The sequence below is a fragment of the Astatotilapia calliptera genome, chromosome 11 (genome assembly GCF_900246225.1).
Source record: "Astatotilapia calliptera chromosome 11, fAstCal1.2, whole genome shotgun sequence".
Classification (NCBI taxonomy): Eukaryota; Metazoa; Chordata; class Actinopteri; order Cichliformes; family Cichlidae; genus Astatotilapia; species Astatotilapia calliptera.
Genome location: NC_039312.1, coordinates 4,161,241 through 4,188,549, shown reverse-complemented (window position 1 = coordinate 4,188,549; position 27,309 = coordinate 4,161,241). Strand labels below are relative to the sequence as shown.

General features: G+C 40.5%; 1 long non-coding RNA gene across 2 annotated transcripts; it reads left to right on the top strand.

Moving 5' to 3' along the window:
• The first annotated feature begins 816 nt into the window (after nucleotides 1–816).
• LOC113032213 (uncharacterized) lies at nucleotides 817–27,309 on the top strand. 2 transcript variants are annotated; one of them, XR_003273845.1, is made up of 3 exons: nucleotides 817–1,193; nucleotides 12,496–12,559; nucleotides 26,614–27,309. It is a non-coding gene; the product is annotated as an uncharacterized LOC113032213 (long non-coding RNA). The 2 variants fall into 2 exon arrangements; XR_003273846.1 differs by lacking the exon at nucleotides 817–1,193 and adding an exon at nucleotides 6,845–7,005.

Below are 27,309 nucleotides of genomic sequence, written 5' to 3'. Positions count from 1 at the left end.
ATAAGTAGCATTAAATGCAGGCATAATGTCCAGGCTCAAAATGGTAGCAGGATCTGGCAAATCTGTCATATCAATCACACTGTAACTGCTGAAGAGCAGCATCTTCCTGAACTGACTGTGGTGAAAGTGAGGATGAATGGACAGCAATTTGACCAACTGCAGGAGAGATGACAGCTCACAGCGAGGCAGACAGTCGCTTAGCCACTGAGTCCTAACCTCTGTCTTTTTCTTTGGCTGTCTTTCTACCGCTCTCTTTCTGCTCATCTGTTTGTTCCTTGCATCACCAAATCATGACTGCTCTCCTTGTTCCCGTTTTATCACACATTTGATTCCTATACTTAAAAAATATCTCCTGAAGAGGCATCATTGATTCAGTCTACAACCCTTCGAGGCATCCCTCTCCCATTCCTTTCCTCTATTCATCAGTATCTTTTCCTCTTCCTTTTCATCCCTCCTTTCATTCCCACACTTCCTTCCACTCCCATTCTCCCTCATCCTTCTTTCCTTCCTTCTTTCCTTCCTTCATCTCCTTCTTAAAACCTCAAACTCGCAGAGAGGATGTAGTGAGGCGAGACCTCGGCGTCGATGGGAAAAAAAAGGGAGAGACCATCAGCTCGCAGACGGAGGGATGCAGAAAAGGTATAGGTTGGAAGGTAGTAGTATAGGCCTTCTAAGTCCTCCCTCACCCCTCCCCTCCCTCTGTGCATCCCATCAGCCCCCCCCCCCCCCCCCCCCTTTTCCTGTGCCAGGGTGGTATGACCTGCTGGATTACAAAACAGCCCTCCCATGTGTCTGCCTGTTCTCTGTGCCAGCCGAGAGACAAGCGATACCAAGCTCCTGGAGCACTGATGAGGGCGACAGAGAGGAGGAGAAGAAGAGCGGGAGGAAAAAAGAAGGAGATGAGTAAAGAAGAAAGTGAGTGAGAAAGTGAATAAAGAGTTTCCAAATGGAAAGTAAGAGAGTAAGAGAAAGATGAGAAGAAAGAAGAGGAACGTAGTAGAAAAAGAGGCAGGAAGTATGAAGATATAGCACGGGAAGATAAACACTATAGAAACAAAAAAGAGTGTTCAGGAAGCAGAGGAGGGAGTTTTGAGTGATAGCGAACATACTGTAGATGAAAGCTGTCGGAGGAGTGGGACGCTGAGAAGCGTCAGCATTGTCAGAGCATGTTCAGCCCTCAGGGACAGCCAGGGGTAAGTCACACACTACTCTGCTGCACATGCATGCATTCGATATCCACCGCTCTACACGCACGCACGCACACACACACACACACACTTTCACTCAGGCGTTTACACACTACAGCATCTCAGTGTATGGATATGCTCCCCTTTCGGAAAGGCCTAAAGGCTACATTTCATACCTAGTGGACACTTGACAATCTTTCAACAAAGTCTTAAATGCTGTTCCAGTCAGGTTAAACGGTTTTCCAGTCGGTAGGAACATTCTCCTAATGTGGCCAGCCCTGCAGGTTAGAAGCTTTATCGCGCGTTTAGCGATAAAGCTTCTAACCTGCTTCTAACCTACTTTTCTTTGTCTTTGTTAGGATACTGTAGCATGTTATCACATAATAGGATTGATCAAGAGCGGAGTCATCAGGGGACAATGGTGTAGAGAGAGTGAGGGGAGCTTTGGCTGCATGGAATCAATTTCATATGATGTCTGACAGGCTGTCATGGAATCATTATGCAACCCCCCGACACAAAGAGATGCTTTAAAAAGCTGTGTGTGTGTGTGTTTGGATTGTAGTTGTAGTGCACTTACACATTCCTGTAGCACACAATCAACCTGTCATTTGAGCTCAGTTTCAAAATAAGCAAGACCCAAACCAGGTTACAGAAGCCATTTAGAAATTTTTCTGGATGGGAGAGTAATCATGGGTAGAGTTTTTCATGTGAGAGAGGCTTGCCAGTTCTAAGGAGTTGTTAGGCTGATAGTTAGCAGCACTGGACATCAAATTGATTCCTATGCTAGCAGGCAATGGGTCACTAAACCCAGTGGAACTGAAGGGTAGAGTGGGTTTTATTGTCTGAATGACTCCTTGGATTGAGTTGCTTTAACCCCCTGGGGTGGAGGAATTACAGGAAAGGAGGAGGAGAGGGCTGGTGCTCTCAGTGTCGCTGGGCGCTCCGCAGCAGCAGCCATATTAGCTCAGTTACAGGCCTCGGGAGGACAGCTGGGTGGCAGAGGTCGTCATGGTGAAAGGGGATGGGGGGGGGAGGCGTCATGGTAAGTGGTTGTCATGGAGACTGTGCATGTGCTTATGATGAAGTTGAGTGGGTGGGGACCCTGTGGACGAGGCTCACCTGGTCTAGTGAGATCATTATGATTGTTTTCTACCTGGAGCAGTTTTCTTTTTTCATTATTCACAATGTAAGCATTCACATTGCTACTTGGTTTAGTATCTCTGAAAGTCTTAATACTTAATGTTTATTATTTATTCACCAAGAGTAAAAGAAACAGGTGTTAACATGGCAGGACTGGAGAGACAAGGCGGGGTCAGTGGTTTTTTGTCTAAGCTCTGGAAACAAGCTTGCAGCTTGTGTTGATATTGACAGAGTATCAACGCAGCTCTGACACCGTGTGCTTCATTCATTAATCCACAGATAAATTCAGCCTTGCACATGCTCAGAGCTGCACATGCAGAGATGCATTCAGAAAGCTGTTTTAAACAAAAAAGTTTTTTTTAAAAACCCCGCAAGGTCTTTTCATCAAAATGACTGCTCTCCGGGGGTCTAAGTGTTAAACTGAGCTGAGTGTCAATTCTGGTGAAGTAAAATATCTCAAAGATGTTTAAATGATCGTGTTCGTGGGCTTGGGATCTCCTTATTTGCATTGAATGGCACAGAGAGGAGTACACAGAGCTGGGTAGCTCATTACTATGCCAAGATAGGGCAGGTACTGTACATGTGGCACCAGCCCACCCTGCCTCATCCTCCCCCACAGGTTCCGTTTATCTAAGCTGATATCACACGCGCAAAAACATATTTTTTCTCTTATCCTGTTTTCTTTTTCATACTCTATCATAGTACGATCAGTTTACACCCCCATCCCCCCATGTATCTAAAAGCTTCTTTTATGTGTTAATAATTGCCCAAAGCATTGATACTGATAGCTTATGAGTTTGTATATTTGGCCAGCTTTTATGCCATGAAGCCTCTGTGCTCTCACATGCCAGCGAGCACAAGCGAGAGATAATTTGAATATCTGAAATACACGGAGCAGTTGCTGTATGCAGCGGTGTACTGCAAAACCCCTCCACTCTTCTGTGAATCACACAAACACTTATTGGAAAACGTTTGAATATTTCTCATTAATTCCTATTGTTTCCCTGCTTTGTCGTGACAGGTGTTTGGAACCAGAGCGGAGCTCCAAGCTGGTTTAAAAACGTTGCATTTCTATTATAAAATCCAATAAAAAATTAATCCATACTAAGCATTTATATTTAAAAAAATCTGATTAGTTTTGTATGTTTTATTTGATCCGATCTGCACTAATTCATGTATATATCTATCCACTTAGCACTTTTAATTCTTATTCTTATTTTTATATTTTTATGACAGTATGTTTGCACTGAAGCACCGCAGCAATTTCCTAATGTTGTAAACCTGCTCAACATTTGGCGATAAAACCCTTTCTGATTCTGATTCTGATTCTGATTCTGAAATTCAGTCTGCTTGTCTCGCTGACTGTTTGGTCATCCTTGTGCTCTCTTGTCAAGAGGCTGTGAGGCGGCAGCCTCGGTGGCCAGGCCATCTCAGAGAATACAGCGGTGTCATCATACACGGGGAAACTTGTATTTCACTGAGACTGGCCACTGACCCTGCTGCTGTGTGTGTGTGTGTGTTTGTGTGTGTCAGTGAGATGGCCTCTGAAGGAAAAGGAGTGGGTATCCATATACTGTGCTTGAGTGAGGGACCTTGGGTGTGGCATGCACTGACTGAACGCCTTTGTGCCACTCCGATGTGTTTAATCCTCTCGAAATTTGTCTGCATCCTTTTTCTTTTCCTTTAGCTTTGTTAGTTTTATTAAAAGCATTTTCAGAGAATGACATGGAGTGGTGGAAGGGCATGTGTAATAGAACACAGTGTACTATAAAGAGTCATATCTTCCACCGGGATCGCATTGAAGCTGAGAAAATGCAGACCATCAAAGAAGCTCTCACATACTCATACATTATTTTAAAGCGCTGCTTGATTATGGTTGCAATTAAAGGCTGTAATATATTTATAATGTTTTTCAGTCTATCAAAGAAGTTCCTGACATTTAACAGTAAATACAGTAAAGTTTTCTGATGTTAATAAATACTATTCATTTAAAACATTTTTACACATTACATATAAACGCCTGCAGGTGAAATGTCTGTGTGACAAACTTTAACTCTTCATGGCTCCAAAGTCAGATCTCATTGTGTTCACATTAAATCCCAGACAGTAGACAAGTGCTTCTGCACTGCTCTCTACAGGTGAAAACACATTATGATATATATAATATATATATATATATTATATATATATGATATACTGATGAAATCTCACTGCTCACTGGATTTCACCTGCATGTGATCTTTAACAAAAAGGTAATATATGTATGTTAAGTGAAAGAGTACCTACTAGTTAGTAGAAGGACAATTACAATTATATAGATTTTTCAAATCTATCTTGGTTATAAAAAACGGACAATGGTACACATGGGTCAAGTTTCCTTGAGAACAAACTAACATTTGTATCTGTAGTAGAGCGAGCAATAATTATCATATATAAGCTGCACTAAGTGAACTTTGTGAAAATGGCAACTCCTCTACTCCACTTCATTCCCATTCACATCCTTGTCCATAGTTTTGTTTTGTTTTTGTTTCTTTACCATAAACCCAATTCCTACTAATACGTATTTGTTATTTCAAATGTATATAACAAGCTTGACCTAAAAAGAAATAGTAAGTAACGCTAAAATATACAGAAAATATGGATATGAAATGTAAGCCTTTTTAAAATAGTAAAAATGTTCATTCATTCTTAATGTTTCCATTATTTGCAGAAAATACCTGCAAGAAAAAGTAGTGAAAATTACCAACAGGTAGGTGTAAGTTCTGTACAGTTAACAGAGTAGAAGGCACATCAGACAACGCTTACTTGAGAATGCACGTGTATTCATGCACGTTGCTGAAATCCTTTGTTCTCCAACACAGAGTCGATAACAAAGACACTTACCCACAAATCCAATTAGAGTTTTTTTTAAATGGGTGTTTCAACACATCTGTACTTGCAGACATGTTGCAAAATTGTCTAAATTTCACTTTCACTGCAGAGTTAATAATTACAAATGTGACTTCATTTGCACCCTTTTATTTTATTTAATTACACTTCATTTGAAAACTTGTTTAACAAAGCTGCTGAGGAAAGTACAAAGGCTTATCAGATAGGAAGTAAATTAATTTCATCTTATAATTAAAAAAAAGAAATCAAGCCAAAGCAAAAATACGATTTACAAACTTCAGCAGGTGTGTTCTGATTTATTTTAAATAAAAGCCATGAAAAAAAAAAACATAATGCACTTTGGTGCTGGATCAACACAGTATGGTGTGTTCATGGGAGAGCAGAGTGTCTTTTCTTGCATGTGTGTGTGTGTTTTTCTAATTAGTAAGACAGATTGTAAATGTTGCTTGGATAAAATCCTGACCCTCACAACCTGTCTTGTTTCCACAGCAGTGCTGCCTGCTACAAATGCAGCCGGTATGCAGATCAGAACAGGAAGCCAGCTCGGCTTTTTGTCACACACAACCACTTTGCTAAAAGGTAGCCGTCTGCTGTTTTTAAGATTTACGTCTATAAGATTTACACCCCATGTCTGCACATTCAAAAAATACAGACGGCTAAGTTGACGACTTGGCTGGACTCAAACGCCTCGGTCAGCAGGATATAAACCACAGTGGCTCGGCTCAGACCAGTACTATCACACCAAACTGCCATATCTTAGAACATTAATTAGCTGTCTATCTTTTTTATAAAGGCCTAGAAAATAGCTGAGCTGTGTTAGCGCTTGGACCACCATTCTTTTAGTAACCCTCATTCTCTGTGAAAACACTCCACTCTGCTTCCTGCTCCTCTCCCTTTAAAATGCCAAAGTTGGCCCAGTGGACTTTAATTCCTTAACGCTTCCTCATTAGCCCTGTGTTAAAACATCAGCAGCTTCCTATCCTTGTAACTATCCTTGTAATGGCACCATTACATCCATCAATAATGCAGTGGGGGTAAGTACAGGTAGCTTTACTGCCCCTCAGGACTAATAGAACGGACATGAGAGCAGTTTCCTCGCCCAAGTGGCCTCGCCAAACAAGGGCTTGTAAGGGTGTGTGTTTGTTTATCCTCACCCATAATGCCTTTAGTGGATAACACACAAATACGCGCTTATGTAGTCACATGTTACACAGTGTGTACGTGCGAGGAAAACACACATCCTACATTGCTGTATCACAGCAGGCTGCAAAAAGGAAATGTGCGCAATGTAGACAAAGTAACTGTGGAAATATACCACATGCTCTCACAAGCATTGTGCATCACACGCATCACATGATCACATGGTGTGTGAGTGGGAGTCTTTGTGTGCTGTAAGCATATAGAGTGGAGAAAGTGTGTGTGTGTGTGTTGGAATTCCTAGAGTAAAGAGAGGGTACAAGAAGATAGATTGTTGATGCTGCGTGTTTCTTTTTTACTAGACACTGTGAGAAAGTGTGTGTGTGTGTGTGTGTGTGTGTGTGTGTGTGTGTGTGTGTGTGTGTGTGTGTGTGTGTGTGTGTGTGTGGGAGAGTGCTACTCCTACATGTATCCATCCAGACAGAGCTACGCAGCCGTGTGGGAGGGGTTATGAGAACAATGATGGGTTCTCGTCTCTCCCTCCCTGCACACAGTGTGTGTGAGCGCGTGGGAGCACATGCATGATGACTGTGTGTGTGCATGTGTGTGTGTGAGGGTGATGGACTCTCACATGTGGCTGTGGAACTGAAAGGTAAGCCATTTTTCTTTATCTTGGTGGACTCCTTCAGTCTACGGACTTTAAGAATGTTTTGAAATTAATTTTCATATTCTCTCTACACACCTGGAAGATATTTGACTCCTATCTATCACCCTAACATGTCTTAACTGTATGCTCATCTTTCTTTGTTCACGTTGCCTGCCTCTCCACTTTGAGCACTTAGGTACTTAGTGTGTCTAAGCGGGATTGAACATATTAAAGAGATTATTGGCTCACAGTAACTCCATCATCCACACCTACCATTTGTCATGTGTCAGTTTCATGTGTGCGTATATTAGCTGTGGGCTGCGACAAACCCTCTGAGACAGTTTACCCTCAGTCCCAATTTCTCCAAACGGTTTACGACAGGGTTCCCCGAGGATACACCTTCCATTTTTCATTGTCTTCCCACGCTTGTCTCGCTCTGTCTGACACACATACATACACACACACACACACACACACACAGAAGCACACAAATGCAGTGCATATGTGTGCATCGTACATGGTGGCAGTGGTGGCATTTCCATATCAAAGACTGTCTCCCATCAAAGGAGCTGTAATGGGCGGTAAACTTTCCATAATCATTTGTTGCGGGCTAATATTAGCTCCTGGCTGTGTAGTGGAATGACATCTGAGGCACAGACAGGAAGAGGAAGCATGGCGGGAGGTGGGAGAATTAGAAGGGAGTAGAGGGTGAAAGGTAGAGGGGTCGTGGAGATGAGGCGAGCGTGAATGAGATGAAGGAAAAGGACAGTGGAAAGAAAAGAAACAGAGCACAAAGGCGTCAGGAGGAAGAGGAAAGAGACAGGCAGTGTGGAGTAATTTCACACGCCTGGTTGCTCCCCGCAGACAGCACACCCCCCTCCACTCCAAAATCTCACACACATGCACACACACCCACATACTACATCTCTGCCCCCCACCCCCACTGGCTGGCGGGGTGGGGGTGGGGGGCAGGCATAGCGGCCCTTTGTTTGACATATAGCTGCACACAAAGACATTCAGACCTGAAATAGCAATGGAGAGTACACCCCTCCACACACACAGTCAGACACTCTCATCAGGACCACTTCTGATTGGCTCAAACTAAACAACGTGCTGATGCTGGAGGTTGCCTCTATAATCAAACAATGCTTCTGGTTGCATTTCTCTTTCCAAACGTCTGCACTCTTCTTCTCTGACATTATAAAATGCACTAATAATGAAGCTGCTTCCAAGAGAAGCTGCAAGAGACCTTTGTCTCCCCTCAGACAAAAGAGGAGCTATTGACTCTACAGAGCACATCAGCTCGCTCTGAGACCATTCCTGTCCTGAGGTGATGCGAGTCGACTGTCACTGGCATCCTCGCAGAGACCCTACATGAATCATTACACTGACTGTACAGTTCTCAGCGATCAATGTTTTTTTTTTCCGTCTTCCAGTTTTGTATTCAGAACTGAAGCCAGAGTGTCTGTTGTGGGAAGGATTTTTTTTAAAGGTTTGATGCATATTGATCGTGAGTAAGAGCAGCATTTTGCCTCCATATGGTGCCTGAACGATGGAGGGGCATTCAGTGATAACCCGGCATGAAAGTGATTGTTGCACCAGCGTGCATGTCTGATGAAATCAGCCATAGGTTGTTGCATTGTCGGGGCACGGGAGCAGAAGTGCTGTAGTAAATGAAATGTTAAAGCTTTACTTACACCTGTTAGTGCTACTGTGCCGCGCACAAGGGGGCGGCTGCATACTGCATACAGACTTTATGAAAGATTAACGCCACCATGACAGAGACGCGGCAGCCATCTTTGTTTACTACCAGCTTTTCTTTTTGTGTATTACACTGAAGAAGAAACAAAGGTTCGGTCTCGAGGGTTGTGGTGGGGCTGATTTTGTGGCAGTAAAAGAACATCCTACTTTTTTTCTGTTTTGTAGTTAAGGCTTCTTTCCATATTTCAGGGGGGATCTTTTCAATGAGATGACAAGCTTTCTGCAGGAATCTGTGCTAAATGGATTTCACACCACACTCCTCGCAACAGGGGATTTATGGCGCTGGCGGGCAAGAGAGCAGTATCTGCCACCAGAATGTCAGCACTTTCCAATCCGCCATTTGAACTGCAAAACACTGTGGGAAAACACTGTACAAGATAGTTCACGGCATCAGCCCCCCTTGGAATCCTTTAAAAAAAAAACACCAAAAAACCAAACTTGAAACATAAAACGCAGCTGGAGTTTCTCCACAATAAAACCAGAATAAAACCCACAGAGGACACGAAGTCTGTGGGTATATACAAAGTGTAAGGCATTTCTGTTTCTAAGAAGTCTTTGTGAACGTGAGGAAGCCCAACCCTGCATTTTTTTTTCAATATGGAAGTTATTACCACAGTGCTTAATCCTGCACACTGTGTGCAGCTACTTAGAGAGAGAGAGAGTTAAAGAGAGAGAGAGAGAGAAAGTGTGTGCATGAAGGGGAGGGGAGAGAGGGGGGAGAAAGAGGTGAGGCTTTAATTCCAGCTGAGGATGGCAGGTATGTTAAAACCAGATAAAACGAGACATTAATTGAGTGACAGAGTTTGCCAGTGGGTTTTATCACAGGATACGTGAGTGTGTGTGTGTGTGTGTGTGTGTGTGTGTGTGTGTGTGTGTGTGTGTGTGTGTGTGTGTGTGTGTGCAGGCTTGTGAGAAAAAGAGGATTTATGCTTGTGTGGTCTTACTGAGTCTCTCTTTTTTTGGTTTGCTGGTTTTGGGCCATTCCTAGGAGCCCGGTGTGTAGGCAGGAGGTGTGAGAGCGAGGATGGGTGAACCAGGTGCCGCTTCCTTCCTCAGCGTGTGCAGCTGTCTCAAAAGCCTCTTGATCCCAACAGAAACTTGAAATCAGAGAGCTTTGATAGGCCACTCGGAGGGGAGGCTTTAAAAGATGTGAACGTCCTTGCACGTCATTTCTCTTCAGATGCTGTGGTTTGTGTCGAAACCTTCAGATTCTCACACAGTTCGAATCACCTCCAGGAAAGAGCAAAAGTGACCCTTTTCTCATACACGGACATACGTGAGTCCCGAGTTTGTTAATCAGTGCTCAAAATGTTTTTGCCTTGTGTGAGTGCGTCTCCAGCAGCCTCCGTCTGACGCTTTTAGCGGGGCTTTGAGGACACATTTGCTTTCATTTGAGGAGCAGACCGAGGTAATTTTGACCAGACCCTGGAGCCTCTGTGCTCATCTTTTCTATTCCCATCTCTTTTTTAGGCTGCCCTGATTCCATATCCTGGTTTTTTTGTAGAGGAGGTGAGGGACTATTGTAGCACAAAGTACAGCATTCACTCCGATGGTAACAGAGATACATGTGAACATAACGCACCCCTGAGTGCGCCATATGACGCCTCATTATATTTCACTGACTGATACAGTTCAGGCTTTACAGGAATTAAAGGCTCGGTTTGCCTAAAATACAAACAACACTGTTAGCAAAGTCAGATAAAAGCAACATTATCCACATGGATGCATTAACCTAACCATGGATTTAAGAGTTGTTGATAATTATAAATGGTTTAAACAGCTTCTTGGTTCTTCTTCTTCTTCTTTTTTTTTTTTTTTTTTACAAATACTAATATCCGTTTGTGTGATCAGTCAGATGATCTGCATATGCCTTTGAGCTGACAACGAGCAAAATGGGCCTCATTCATGCATTTGTAAGCCGAATTAATTAAAGCGCAATGTATGGAAGCCTAATAGGTGATTATGTATATGAATGTTATTTGCATAATATATCCAATATATCCATTTTGTTAATGCTGGTAATCGATTTTTGTGATTGCAGCCTATTTCCAAACATACACAAGAATAATAGCAAACAGTCACTTTTTAATGTGCTTACAAACAACGATAAACTACATTAATGACTTTTGTTATTTATTGTTATTGTTATAGTTCATTATTATTATTCACCCTGAATGAATAACTCTGTTGCATAGGATTTTGAATGACATAAACAGAATATGCATAAAACACAATAAAGATAAAAAAGAAATAAATCCCTGCATCAGTGGCATCCAGTACAACATGACATGATGTAAGCATGAAAAAGTGAATCGTATTTATCATTTAACATAAGAATTTATATTTTAGTAGCTCCATAATGTAAAGATTATCCACCATACAGTCTTTTCACTTCATAATGTGAAGCTTAAAATTTAAAATTCTATTTAGACGCTTCTTCCTTCCAAGCAACATTTTCAGATTAGTTTGTTGTTAAAAATGAAATATTAATACTTGATAAAATTGTAAATAGTTATGTAATTATTCTATAGCTTTTGCACAGTTATTGTCTTTTTCCACCTCCGTACAGTTCTACATTTTCTACTGCCATTTTAAGGAAATCATTATTGTGAGTCATTTTGAATGCAATAATCATGCTGTGGAAATTTGATATCATGACAGTCTGCAGCTGCACCCTGTCACAGAAGCAGGTATTCACCTTTCAGATACCTGTTATGAAGAAATCGTGGAAAAATTCAAATTTTTTACACAATATTTTTTATTGTAGGGTCTACCTTACATTATTAAGCACCTTGAGGCGACTGCTGTTGTGATTTTGCGCTGTATAAATAAGGTTGAATTGAATTGAATTGATGATATTTTTTACCATCTTTAATTCCATGTTGTGGTAAATATATTTTAGCCCTTTGTAATCTGCTATGACAGCACAACTTTTGTTATATTAAAAATTATAATAATAATTAATTCAAACAAAAAAAACAACCAGATGAGGTGTATTATTTTGGAACTTTTCAGTGTAATCAAAGTGATGTTTTACCGCTTTTGCAAGACTGGTTTAGAATCTAATGCATACAATAAAATCAACAGAATTGAATAAGAGTACAAAAACATATTTGCAGGGAATTTTGTGATCAAGCTGTTTAATTATTATAGACTCTTAATTAATATGAAGTTATTATATCCTGAGTGCAAAACTGAATCCATCCTTTTGGGGACTGTGTCTTGCTGACACACCCAGCACCACCAATAACTGTCTCATCTCTGAGGAAAAATATTCAGATTCCATTTAGTCTCCTCTCACACTTAAATCAATAACCATCCACTCTGTTACACCCCAACAACCTCTGCCTCCATTGGTCCAAAGACGGCAGTTGCTTTTTCTCTGAGCCAATTGATGCTGATAATCATAGGTATGGAGCTGCAGGCTGTGCGTGTGCATGATTAACGAGACTGCTATCAACACAAAACGGACCTCAGCGCCGCAGCGCTGCTTGGGACAGACATGGTCAACAGGGAGGTGCATGTATATGTACACACAGATGCAAAGCACATGCATCATATGCCTGTGTGCAGTCGCTGACCATGCTTATGTGATTTATTACAGTTAATTAATACAAAGATTCTATATGTGTGAGGAGTCCCAGTCCAGCCTGTTTAACACACACCACTGGCCCTCTATTATTATTCTTAAAGGAAAACAAATTAATTACTCTGACATTTGCTTTCCTCCCACAGGCCGGCCGTCAGCCTTTATTTGGAGAGCAGAAGCTTTTCCACACTACCTGAAATCAGCTGAGAGGTAGGAATTACTGCAAATGAGTCTGTTTACTGCCTGTTTGCTTCAGCCGTGTGAACATGAAGGTCACTTTCATTTGGCTTTGATTGCACTCAGTTGATTGCAATAAATTTATACTTCAAGTTTCTCCTTTTCAGATGTAATAGTTGCAGTGACACCTTGTAACCAAACTCTGTGTGAGAAAAGAAAAAAACAATGCTGTTCCACCCATGTCGGAATTTAATTGCACCTAATCATGGGTCCAAATTGAATAATAATATTTTTATTATATTTTATTTTTATATATATATATATATATATTTTGTATTTTAATTGAATAAAATAAATTACATTTAACAAGTATAGCTCCATAAATCAATGAAAAGCATTTGCTTTTTTGTGGTTTCCACTGGTTACTCTGGTTGGCAGTCAGGTCAAGGTCACACTCTGCATGCCTCCTCTGTATAAAACTGCCTGTTTGTTCAGTCGGGCTGGTTCCACTGCTGATTAGGAGGCCACTGTGGCTGATAGTGTGAGGTGGCAGCAGGACGACTCCTCGTCCTGGAAACTTCCATGATTCAGCTGAAATGCATCAAGGCAGCTATTTTAAAGGCGACTCTAACATTCGGAATTATCCATATTTTTCCAAAGACGATGATACAAAGGCAGTTATTTTAATTAGAGTCTCTTATTTTTATGCTAAGGTCTTATAAATTGTGTTTTATATATATACAAAAAAGACATAGTGACACAGTAACAAAGGACCATTATTTCCTAACATGTCTATAAAAATGAGTGGGTGCTCATTTATTTTCATATATGGATAAACTGTTTTTCAATTACTCTGTGATAAGAAATGTAATTACTAACTAAATGGGTTTTTGGAGAATTTTTTTCATGAATGAATGAAGCAACATATTCATAAAGTTCATCACAGTCAGTAGGAGGTGGTTGGGGTGTATGATGGCCATACTAAGTGCTGACTAATTTATGTCCAGCAAAGCATCTTTAAAGAATAAAGATAAATAATAACCTTGTATTTTTATTATTTTTATTTTTTAAATAATATTTTCTCACATTAAAACAACTTTTTATCGCATGTTCTATTTGTAATGATTCACAGGCACACATATTATAATCTACTTGCTCCAGTGTTTTTGGAGCAAGTCGGTTTTGCCTTGCTCCAAAAGCATTAAACCAGACATCAACTGCCTTACTGCACGCTGACGTCTTTTACTTTTTAGAATTTTGATATATTCTGCTACTTTCACTTGTGGTGGAGTAGTTTATTACTTGTACCTGCTGGCAGACATAAATCCAGTTAAATTCTCTTCTGTCAACACACACTGATGTCTACAGTGACAAAATATGATGAATAGGCTCTGGTTCTTTACACAGTGTGAGCTACATAATGCAGTGTTGGTCAGTTCTAACATGTATACTACGAAAATGGTTTCTGCCAGCCGGCTGAGCTTCACGTCAAGCGCTCCTCTGGCGTAGCTGTGTGTCCGCTGTGACAGACCACTTTCATAAAGTCTGCCTGTCAGTCCATTCAGCAAATCATGCCCCACTGGAACTACTCTCCTTCCTCTAGCTCTGTTTTCTTTCTCTCTCACACACACAGATCCCTGGGGAGTTTGGCAGACATCCTACTCAGTTAACTAGAGGGATAAAGCAAACTGTCTGCACAGCTCTTGAGGAACGCCATAGCAACCTTTTCTCTCCTCCGAATAATCCCACACTTTCACTCTTATCCCTGAAAGTTCTTCCTTTGCTTGAAAAATCGACACTAAACACACAACAAACTTGCTCATAAAGACCAGGAGATAATGCTCTTGTGTCTGAGAATGTTTTAATTAGTTTTGAGTTCTGGGTTGGATTCAATCAGATAATCCTGCCTCTGCTCGTCTGCACCTGCTTCGTGGCTGTGAGTCACTGTATTCAATTTGCATTTGCACTCTTCGAAGCATGGAACAAATTACATAATTGCTTAAATGCTTGAATGTATTTTTTTTTCTTTTCCTTTCTCTTTTTTGTTACACAACTGGCACATCCAGCTCCTTGCACGATTAATCATTTTCATCCCTGACTTCATTTTTCTTCCATCATTTTCACATTAGGATTAATATGACAAAAGCTGTCTCCTTCACCTGGCTCAATCAGCTAAGCTATATTTCAGCCTTATTACAGATCTTATCATTTAATGTGGCCTGGAAATGACTCCAGCCACGGTGCAGCCTAAAGGTAGTTACCTCCCATTTTAAATTGCTCTGCGGGAAGGATTATAAAAGTGACACACATTCTGGGATGCTGGGCCTTAGAGTTCACACTGGAGCTAATTAGGGAAAGCAACAATTTAATCTGTGATTCGCTACCACAGGCTCTTGCAGATGACAACTCAATTTGGTGCTCTGTACACAGAGAGGAGAGAACCAGATGTGAACATTTCTCACATGTGTGTGTGACAAGAGTGCTTGTCTTCCATTCCTTTCTATCCCTCCTAACCTTCCCTCACCCTCCCTTTCTTCACCTCTGTCTCATAGCTTCCTTCCTGTCTCTTTCTGTTCCCGTCTTTCTAATTGTGGATGCCAGCTGCTTCAGAGCCTCTGCTGCTGCTGCTGTGGTGCCACGCCTGCGAAGTGTCCAGCCCAGAGTCCCTCTCTCTTTTCTCCCCCTCTCTGCAGCTTTAACACAATAGCTCCCCCATCATGAAATTATCAGTGGCTCCATGGCCTCTCCTTGCGACACCGTGACACACCACTTTGTTGCATTGTGCCTCTTACTTGCAGGCACAGATGGCGGTATAGTTGGTGTTCTCTGTCAGAGTGCTGACACACGGTTCCTAAAAAGGAAAAGAAAAACAGCAGGGAGAGGGATGAGAGTGACAGTAAACACTGGTTAGCGCTGTCCTCTTAAGGCAAAAGGTGGGAGTCCCTCAGGTAGTCCAGCTTCCTCCCACATCCCAAAGACATCCACATTAGGCTAACTGGTGATTCTAAATCAGGATGTGCAGTAAAGTTCTGTACAGCCTACAGACTTTTAAGTGGACGCTAAGACTAGAGCAGTATATAAATACAAAGTCCGGTTCCATTTCCACACCCATAAGATGCTTTAAAATTAATTTCATTAAACAGGATGCAGCAGGGTTTAGATTAAAGGTTGCTGATCCTACCAAAAAGGCACTAATATAGGTGACATGTCAAAACATTAAAGCAGCAAAGCTCAAGAAAAGATAACAACATACCAGATTTTTCCAGTTAAATAAAGCTAATACTGCCGTTTACAGTCAGCTACACCGTAAAAAAAAATCCTAAAAAAACAGTAACAGCTCAGGCGCCAAAATAATACCATAAAATAACAGAAAATAACTTGCATGAAAATACGGTTATTTTCAGTAATGACAATACAGTTCGTTGCCCTAACTTTACATGGAACTTTGCCTTTTTCAAGTGCTTTTAAACATTAAATTAGGAACAATTTAATGTGATTAAACAATGAAATTACCTATAAACAAGGTCAATGAATGTGGCAATATGAATAATAATACTTAAATGTACAGAAATATACAGTTAACAGTTGGTTTAAATAATAATGGATTGCATTCATATAGCGCTTTATGAGACCCTCAAAGCGCTTTACAATTCCACTTTATAATTCCCCTCTGGCCATCACCAGTAGATAGCAGGTGAAGTGTCTTGCCCAAGGACACAACGACCTAGAGTGTCCAATCCAGGGCTTGAACCGGCAACCTTCTGATTACAAGGCGAACTGCCAACTCTTGAGCTGCGATCGCCCTAAATAATAATAATAAATATATATGTAAACATTTTAGAACACTATATTTATTTAAGTCCACAGTATGCTTATAATTTGCAGAATTTGGAACTGTTTGCATTTCATCTTATATAATTAATTCTGTTGAAGCATATATATTTCACATCTTATTATCCAGTATAATTCCATTTTTATTTTGTTTCCAGTGTTAAAATAGTAAAATATTCCAGGTCTTTTGCATTATCTTAATCTCTTTGTGCTATGCTGCATAGAAACAGCCCTGTTGCTGAGCTATTTTCCTAACTTAAACCAAAATAGTGTCCTCCTCCAGTGTAGCTCTGTAAATTACACTTGAACTGACAGAACAATCAGTATGATATCCACATCAGTTAAATTAATTTTTTTAGAGATGGTAAATGTACTGCGCAACTACAAAATTTAAAACTCAGATAAGATTGCAGGGGTGGGAGTTAAAAAGCTTGTCTTCATCCCACTCCTTTTCGAGATAAACTTGTTTTTTTTTGTGTGTGTGTGTGTGTAATTGTACATTACAATAACTTTATTATTTGGTTGCTCGAATAAAGACATTCATTCATTCATTAAAAGGCATTAATATAAATATAATGTGGTGTACAAATTTAAAAACTAAAGATTTGACATGTTTTTGTGAGCTCTCTGGCACAAAATGGAAAAAGACATATTTGTTAGTTGGTTTTGGTTCTTTTCTTGGGATTTGTAGGCACAAAGAAAAAAATCTCAGAGTTTTCAGAGTGCTGTGCACATGTACCTACATTTGAGCATGTGTGTTCCTGTAGCATCCTCTAAACCACAGAGACTTTAATAGCAGCCCATGCAGAGCAACAGACACAGACCAATGGCTTTCTCTAATGAGCAGACTGTTGTTGGTCTGCCGTGGGGACCCTGCTTCAGGGCTGGCACACATTGCAAGATTTTATGAACTAATTAAGCACTAAAAGTTGCCTTCTTTGACAAGAAAGTCCAGATTTTTATGCAAAGTCAAAGAAAACTACTGGGGGATGGGAAAACATAGGAAATTTCATTCCTATGTTTCATTTGCATTTGCAGTTCAAGTTTAGACCAGATCTACGAGCACAGAAAGAGACAGTTTGCTGTTGATAGGTGTTAATGAATCTTCCTGAAGCTCTGCCACTGTCCTGATATGACCTGGCGATACTGCCACATTTACTTTGGAGAGAAAATGAAGGGTTAGGTAAGTATTAAAACCAAACAGCTGCTTAAATTTTAGCATGTATAGCTAATTCTGCTCCATAAAACAGCTTTCTTATGTTTAACTGACTGTTTTAAACAAAGCTGACAGGTGGATGCAAACACAAGTTACCCCTCTATGGGGATTCACCTCTTCTAATTCCAGTCACCGCATTAGGTTGTCACGTTTGTCGTGTGAGTGGCAGTTTTGATGGAATTATCAAGAGTGTGTGTTTATGCTTTGTGTAGTCTTTGTGATGCCTTAAGTGCAACATTCAGAGTTTAATTCTTTATGGTTTTAAATGGTCACTTTTTTCTAATTAGTTAAACATAAAGTAATGAAACCTTTCTGACCTTGAAAACTGATTCTGACTCGAGGAAAAACAAATATCAAAAAGTTCAGTTCGTGTTTTTCAGAGCATTTACATTAATGCTCTTTCCAGGTGTTTCCCACATCAATGTTAAGAGCTCCTTTGTGCTGATGATCTGCAGCACTGAAACATAGTTTAAATGAACAGAAAAGACTAGATAAGGATGCTGAAAATGAACCGCCAGGAAACAGACACATCCACTGGGAGAGGCTAAAAAACAATATAAAGTTTTGCTTAATGCCTGGGGTTTTTTTTCCCCAAGAGTCCCTGCAGATACATTTGTGAATAAAAGCTGAATTACCTTCCCCAAATTCTGGAGCATGAATGTTGTAAAATTAGCTGCGATGTCACAAAATCCTGCTTGCAGATCCACGTGTCAAGCTCGGAGTTGAGGTGAGCACAGAGGAATGTTCCCTTCTTCAGCAGATGAAGATGTGGAAACAGCCCTCTGGTGTCAAACTCTACAACATCATAGTGACAAAAACATATTTTTGGTGAGTATCAAAAGGAATTTCCTCTGAGATCAGGCTCTGTCACTACATTTTGAACATGCGGTACCAGTCACTCAGCCCGGGGATTGTTCCAAATTCCTCGATCCTATTAGATGACGCATGTCAGGAAGTCACATTTTGCATTTCCTAAGCTGTAAATGCAGCTCAATCTGTAGATCAGCTACATTTTTCTGTGACTCATGAGAAGACTGCAACTTTAACTGTGCAGCTCCTTTCAAGCAGCAGTGGAGTTCACCTCCACGTTTCCCTCCTCGCTCTGGGAATCTGGAAAGACGTTAGATTGGCAGGTCGGGCTGCTGTCAGTATCTGTCTCCGTCACCTGTCCTGCTCGGCAGCCAGCTGCTCCGCCTGTGATAAGACTGGAGTTTATTCTGAGGCTGAAAATACCGGACTCAGTCTGGCTGCGTGCCGATCGCCTAGCCTCTCTGTCTTCTCACAAACCAGATTACAGATTTCTCACTGTCATTCAGTCGGCCGTGATGAGGGTGAACGAGCTTGTTTGTAAATTCCTTTTGTATTTTTTTTCTGGTAATTTTTTTGAATTCATAGCTGAGAAACTGTTTTGTTTCTACACTCTCATCCTGTCACTAAAGTTGAATAATGGATTTGATTCACAGTTAAATCTTAAAATAGGAAAACATCTGCTTGAGCAATGAACAGGCCTTTAATGGCGGTACGCTGGAATCAAAAGATTCTGGTTATGCTTTAAACTGACATATTTATAAAAAAGAATGCGACTTAATGAATGACTGGGTTAATGCAGAATTCCTGCTGCTCTCCTCATTTCTCACAAGTGTCAGCTACCTTCAGCTCCTCGTTCTCCTCCTCCTCCTCCTTCTGAAATGAATGATGTTAAATCAATGATGCCAATGTCAGCCACTGCCTGCATGACTGATCTGAATAAAATGGGCAAGGATCCATTAGGAAACAAAAAGCTTGCTTTTATCCAGCAGGCACTCTCTGTTTCTCCTCTCCATCTTCTGTCTTCCCCACACTCTGCTCTGCGTAATGCAGCGTAAGCACAGCTGTCTAAAAGCAGCATGAAGGATAGACGTCTCTTACAGGAGCTGAGGGAAGAAGGAAGGAGGTGGGGAAGGCTTGGACTCTACCTCTTCAAAGACTATCAGAAGTATCACTTGAAGCTCTTTTCTCAACTGAGTGGTACTGGGGTTAGTGAGGGTGCTTTCTGCCTTTGCAGCTAACCTGCAAACTGTTCTGATGGTTGTCAAACCACATCTTAACTAATACATACGAAGGTGTCACAACTCGTTATTAAAGATACACAGTTGTTGTCTCTGTTGTCTTGTGTTTACAGGGGAAAGAGTTAAGCCCAAACCTTTAATAACAACTTTGATGATAACATGAACCTACGCGGTATTTTTAATAACCAAAGCTTAGGACCTGTACAGCACTCGCTGTCTCAAGAGGGCACGCAGCATCCTACGGGACTGCACACACCCAGGACACCGGGTGTTTAAGCTGCTGCCGTCTGGCAGGAGGTTCAGGCTGCTGAGGTCCCGAACAAATAGACTCAAGGACAGCTTTTACAACAGGGCAATAGCCCTGATCAATGTAAATAGCTGACCTGACTGGATACCTCCCTGGACTTTTTAGGGGGAGGTAACAATGTTTAAAACGATAACAATAATATTTATATTTATAACAAGGTGCAATAATAATTAATGTGCAATGATAACAGTGTGCAATACACATACACTTATTCTTCTTTTTTATACTAAGTTAATATACTGTGTTGTGTTGTTTGTTACGTTGTGATGTGTCATATCGTGTCGTGTTGTGTTATATGTAGTGCCGACGTAGGACAGTTTTTCCAATTTCATTGTACTACTGTACTATGTATGACTGTGCAATGACAATAAAGAGTTATCTTATCTTATCTTTAATTGTCCTATTAGACAATGGGAAATCTTTCCCTAAATTTAAGTTCAGTCAGGACCACCCATCTGTCAAAGGCAGGTTGTTATTTCTATTCTGGGACCCCTGCCCCCATCCTTCCATGGAAAGCATAAGGCAGAGAGTGCAGCAGATAGACCCCAGCACACAACAGGACTGTCCTTAATTATTCTGATTAAGTCAGGTGCAGCAGAAAGGGAGGAGCTGGGTTGCAAAGTGGTATGCAAACACCTGCTGTAGCAGTGGACAGACTGAGGGAGCTTAAATAACACAGCCACTAGGAGATTTATTAGTAGGATGTCAGTCAGTAGTATTGCATTGTGGGCTGGCACTGAACTGCCAGCCTTGCAGAAGAGAGGCACCAAGAGGGTTTTGTCCTGTACTCAGTGCAGTCAGTGACCACCTCAGGCAGACAGCTGAGGCTTGATACAGAGAGAGATACACTGTAAAAAAAATTGTAATATAAAAGTATTTTACTGTGTATTTTACAGTTTTGTACTGTTCTTCTAGAATATCATTAAATTCACATAAATAGACTGTGATTTTACATTTCAAATGTAAATTAACGTAAAATCACTGTAAATGTAATAAAACATAATATTCTTGTTTTTTAAATGTATCAGTCTGTACATATGCATATTTAGATTGTTAAAATAGATTCACAAATGTATCATAATTTCATAAATATTTGTCCGTTATTTGAAAGATTGAACTGTTAAATTCAATGCTATGGAAAAATATATAAAATGATTTGTATAAACGTTTTTTACATCAAATAATAATAATAATTATTGCTATTTAGGGCGAGCGTGGTTCAAGAGTTGGGAGTTCGCCGGTTCGAGCCCCGGCTCGGACACTCTCGGTCGTTGTGTCCTTGGGCAAGACACTTCACCTACCACCTACTGGTGATGGCCAGAGGGGAATTATAAAGTGGAATTGTAAAGTGCTTTGAGGGTCTCATAAAGCGCTATATGAATGCAATCCATTATTATTTAAACCAACTGTTAACTGTATATTTCTGTACATTTAAGTATTATTATTCATATTGCCGCATTCATTGACCTTGTTTATTAGTAATTTCATTGTTTAATCACATTAAATTGTTCCTAATTTAATGTTTAAAAGCACTTGAAAAAGGCAAAATCCCATACAGTTTGTTGCCCTAAATCCCATGTAAAGTTAGGGCAACAAACTGTTTTGTCATTACTGAAAATAACCGTATTTTCATGGGAAAGTTATTTTCTGTTATTATTTTGGCGCATCAGCTGCCGGAATATTACGTTTTTTTAGGATTTTTTTTTTTTTTACGGTGTACGTTGCAATAGGCCTAGGCTGCTGGGGCTTCCCATGATGCACTGAGTGTTTCTTCTTCATTCACTACGTGTCTATACACGTGCAGTTAATCATTAGTTATCAGTAGTCTCTGGCTCTTTTACATAACGTGTCTTTGTCCTGTCCTTCCTCCCATCACCCCCAACAGATCGTGGCAGAAGGCAACCCGTCGTGAGCCTTGTTCTGGTGGCGGTTTCTTCCTGTTTAAGGGGAGTTTTTCCTTCCCACCATTTCCAGGGGTTCTAATTGTTTCATCACTAGAGTTATAGCTCAGATATTTAAGGTCTTAACCTGTCTTAACCAGTAAATTACCTTGGCATTGTTGTCATAAACAGACATTTTTTTAAGACTCCAGTGATTAGCAAATTTTACACCAGGTGGAGGCATAGTGTGCTGCCACAAAAGCCATGATAGAAAAGCTTAATAAATAATGTGAAGAAAAAATATTAGATATATAAAACTAAAGCTGTTTAGATATCTTTACTTTGCATATTAGATATGTAAAGTAAAGAAAACTGTTAAAGAAATGTTCCCATTCTAACCATCAAGCCCCCAGCAAAACGTAATAAGACATGAAAGTCAAAATGATTAAGAAGGTCTGAACATTTAATATTCAAGAATTAAATAAAGCAATGATAAACATATGAGAAGGGAAAAAAACCCCAAAAAAGCAAGCTTGCGCCCAGACAAACGCAGAGCAGGAGATGAAGCATAGCTAAATATGTTTTCACCTGCACAAGTGCCAAGGTAGGTCTCCCCTGCATAATTGGTCTTTCCTTCGTCGGGAGCATGCGCTGGGCTCTCCAAATCACGGACAAACAGTATCCCACATTCTTGATTTTTAGTTCACAAACACTTCTTATAATGACTAACTACTCCTGACATTTTGGAGATGTTAGCTCTTTATACAGCAAAGTTACAGTGGGATACAAATAATATCAGGCTGATCCTGCCATGATTTGTTGCCCCTGTCTAAATCACGGACAAACAGGATCCCACAGCTGTTTATGTTTTTAAACCCATTTTGCACAGAGAGGCATTTTTTGAAAAATGTATTGATAGCAATGTTGAATATTATTTACACAGGAAAAAAACAACTACACGTAAAATAATCACATCGTGACGCCTCTGCCTTTCTAAACGGAGGGACAGTAACTGCGTGTATATGTAAGCGTGTAAAACCTGAAGATAATCAGATTAACAGTAACAGTATTTTGTCTCTATCTGCCATTCTGCAATTCATCTCATGTAAAGAATAACGTGGCGCGCAGCGTGACGTGCAAACAGACACATACCTTTGACGTTGAGTGATGAACCCTGTATTCCTCGTCCACACATAAAAGGAGTTTTAAAAAATCTCAGTTTTCAGTGATTCGAAACGCCGTTTACGTGTGGACGAAACAGCTGCGTTTTCAGAAATACCCGTGTAGGTGTGGACGTAGCGTAAAAGAGTTAGTAGTTTATTTTCTTACTACCTGTAAGTTATTGCAGATTACTTGTATTTGCTTAATTGTTTACTAAATGTTTGAGGTGTGAAATAAACCGCAATGGAGCAAAACATGGTGTGTGTGGTTGGAGGATGTGTTTGTGCGTGAGTGCGTGTGTGTTCTTGTAAAACAAAGGGGGGCCTTGCAAAAAAAGTTTGGGAACCACTGCATTAGAGCAAGTGACCTTTGAGAGGAACCAGAAAAGAGACTGAGTGGCAGCTCTGTTTGCTGCTCTCTTAATGCATCTGTTGTTTCAATTCTTAGCAGATGTCAAAATATTAGAAGTTCCTAATATTACAACGAAGTATTGGTTTAACACTGGATCATACACTACAGGGAAACCTCCACCACCCTCACTTTCTGCCTCTGTACACACACTAACAGCATTGGCACTGAAGTCTCTGCAACTGTACACACACTGATGTGTACGGACAAATACATATGAGCCTTTTCTGACAAAGTGCACTGCGATCCACTTTTTCACAAGCTCTGTGCAGTCGTATGTGTGACTCGGTCCAAATGAACTGGTGATGTAAAGGCTGCTGAGAGAGTTGGGTGGTAAAGCTTAAAATCATTCTGGACAGTCAGAGAAGGAAAGAGTTCTGGAGTCATGCACTTGGATGTTTTAAAGGAAAAGGAAAGATCCTGTGAGCTGTGGTAAAATATGAAAGGTTTTCAGACTTGCTGGAACATAAAACAAAACAGAAATCAATGGAAGCTTTTAAAAAAGTCATTGCCCAAAATCTTCAAACTGAAATGCTAGATCTAAACTGCTTTTCCTCCAATAGCGTTTTGTGACTGAACTGTGACTGAGCTTCCCCCTCTATTTCCACACGCACACACACACAGCGTTCTCCGGCTCCTAATCCCTCAGGCTAGTTTTGATTGTTACTTAAATCTTTGTGTTCCTTCCCTCTGAAAAGACAAAAAAATCCCCCCACATTTTCCACTTCTTTTCCTCCTTCCTCACTCAAGTGTTTCTATCCATTATGCGCAGTGACATTCTTTGTCTGAAGGACACTGGCGTTGAGCCAAGAGGCTTCCGCTGGGCTGGCCGAGGCGTTTAATTGAAACCTTAAAAGAACTTTCTTTTGGCACAAAAGCCCTTATGTGTGCTTTGTCACAATTAGATTGACCAGAAAGGCCAGCAGACCTGATAAAAAGGGATTAGAAAAAATGCTGGGATATTATGTTCAGTGTGACATGGCCGCTTGTGGAAGAATTAGTGCAGGCCTGACCCGTCCTGGATTAGTCAGGCAAAAGGACAAACCTGTGATTAATGGAGTGGTCAGAGGCTACACTTACAACCCAGTTTCACAACACCTCCTGCACACCTCCCATGGTATTGTAAACTGTCCCTCTCGACTGCTGTCCAGCACAGCACCTCAGAACAGCAGGGTGCAAATTCATCCTGTGAGGTCGCCCGCTGTGAGGGTGCAGAGTTTGGCCTAAAGGGGGCGACACAGTCAGGTTGCCAGGAAAATCTGTTACGTCAAACAGCCCAGTGTAGTCAGCCCCAGTCAGCAGGGCCCAAACTGGTGGAGTTAGGTGCCCCCACCCCCAGACCAAAATATGATTTATGCCAACATGGGTGGCCCAGGAAAAGATCAGATTTGACCATCCTCAATAAATCACATTGTTCTATTAGAATTACAATATGGATAAATATACAATATAGATGCAGTGCCCAGGTCTACAGTTACCACACACTGATGGTGACCTAGGCTAATATAATACATTATAATACAACAGCATGTTCTATACTTTGTTATTATTTTGCCACATTATTTTATTATGACTTTTTTTTTACATGCATTACAGTAACAAATTATTACCTTTTAAATATATAACAATTAGAATACAAAAACAGACATTTCTGAACAGCTATAATTATCATAACAAAGTAAACTTGATATTTATTCCTAAACAGAGAAACAAATTTTCTAAACAATGAAACACATAGTATTTGTAAAATTGATATTTGTTTATTTAATGCATGTCCAACACGTAATTAAAGTAATAACCAAAACATTTTTTACAATGACGCTTTGAGCGTTTAAAACTGTACCAAAATTTAAAACTTTGGTACAGTATTTTGTAAAAGTTTATAGTACCAGGAAATGTGGAGGTTTTGATCAGGTCTTAGGTGCCGTAAAGATTTCATTTAGCTCACATCTTGTTATAAATGTTAGTCCGCTCCAGGAATAAAGGCAACCTGTCTGTTAGGACAGCCAGAGGTTTAAATGACAGTATAGGGGGAAACAATGATTTTAAGAATTCACGTTTATGTTAGCACAATAAACTGATACACTTCAGTTAATGTAGCAACAAGACAATCAGAGCACTTTTTAAACAAGAAATTCTCTCAAGTTGACAGATAAAACAAGACACACAGTTTAATTGAGTGAACACCATCATGAGGACAGATACTTCCTTCCACAGTATGAAGCCTCTGGGTCCCTGTCTGTCCCAGAAGGGTTAGATTGGGGTGAAGTGCCTACTTGGGCGAAATATTTTGGGTAACTGCCAAAGTGCCCAAGTGTCGTTTAAGATGGCAAGCATTTGGATTTTTAACAGAGCTCTGTGGGAGAGCTGACTAAAGGCATCCCATTAATAACAGAAATATAAATACTGCACATGACACATCCCAGATCTGACTAGCTGCTGCCATAAATAAGAAGAATCAAGCACACAGTTATAAAAGAGGAACAAAAGAGCCTGGCACAGCATGACAGACTCACCAAACACCCACATTTTAGTGGTCAGGAGTTCAGGTTTTTCCCTTTGATGCCCGAATGGCTGAACTTTGATTAACAGTAATATTTTTATGTTTTGGATTTTGATACCAAAGTATCAGGACACAAATTGGATGGCATTCTTCATATTTCATAGACTGACAAATTCTTTCTAACTCTATTTTGCTCCTGGCTCTTAAACGTCATGACTCTTTAGGACCTGGCCATTGCACAATTGCACAAAGCCTGTACACAATTCTGTTAACAATTCCAACATACAGACATACCAGGAAACTGATTTTCCAAACATGCCCTGTTATACTGAAGCCCTGCATGCAGATCATTTTCCTGTAAACCTACTTTACAGTGACATTACTCTGAGCTTTGGTACACAGCGGGCCGCTTCAAGGTGGATTAAGGCTTGCCGCTGTGAAACCAAAGTTATTCTCAGCTCCATCATGGCCCTAACCTCAATTCCAAAGCACTTTAAAAATAGGCAATAAATAGAGCACTGTTACATCCAAGGACCCTGCTTAGCATTTCACTTTGCAGTCACACACTTTTGGCTAAAGATGTGTTTATATAGCTGAGTCCTGTGTGATGTTTAAGGCTGTCCTTGGGTCACAACCTGCTTATTCAACTTTAATTCTCAAACACTACATTTGCATTGAAAGCTAATCCTCCAACATGAAATTAATGTTCCTGTTTCTGCCTCATTATCTCCAGGTTAAGTCGTGGTGTGTGCAAGCTGCCAGCATCAGATCATCGTCCTCAAAGTGTGGGGGCAAGAAGGAAAGATGTTGGGTGCCCCCCGGTGGAGACTGTTTACTGTGTGCAAAGTGCTCTCCGCTCTCCTTTCAGTGTTTGTTAGTTAATCACCATCTGCTGCTGCTGCAGTTAGTTGTATAGCAAGAGTGGAGAGGAAAGGTGAGTATTCTCAGTCAACCAGCTTCTCATGCAAATAAATGGTTTTAATGGCTCCACAGTGTGATGAACAAAAAAGCTTCAAAAATACTGGTTGACAGTTTGACTTGGTCCTGTCACTGAAGATTAGCTTCCATTAGCTACTACAGCACTGATGGGTGGGGAGGGTCAGCTGGTGTTGTGAATCAGGCCGCTGAAGTGTCACGCACGGCTTTTTCACAACACCAGGGTTCCTCCCTACTACTTCCTGCTAGGACACATCCACCACATGTCTCTGCACAATGCTGTACATTAGAATACAGCAAAACACAAAGTGTAAATGTACGAGTTACTAACAAGTTTTTAAGGAATGTCATTTCATTGTTAAACAGTAAATAACTATTAACTTGTGACTTATTACCAATAGTATCGTGTTACCTACCAGCTTTGGAACAGTTTGCTATTATCACTATCATCTACACTGTTGTGCCCTTTTGAAACTGAAAAAAAAAAAAAATA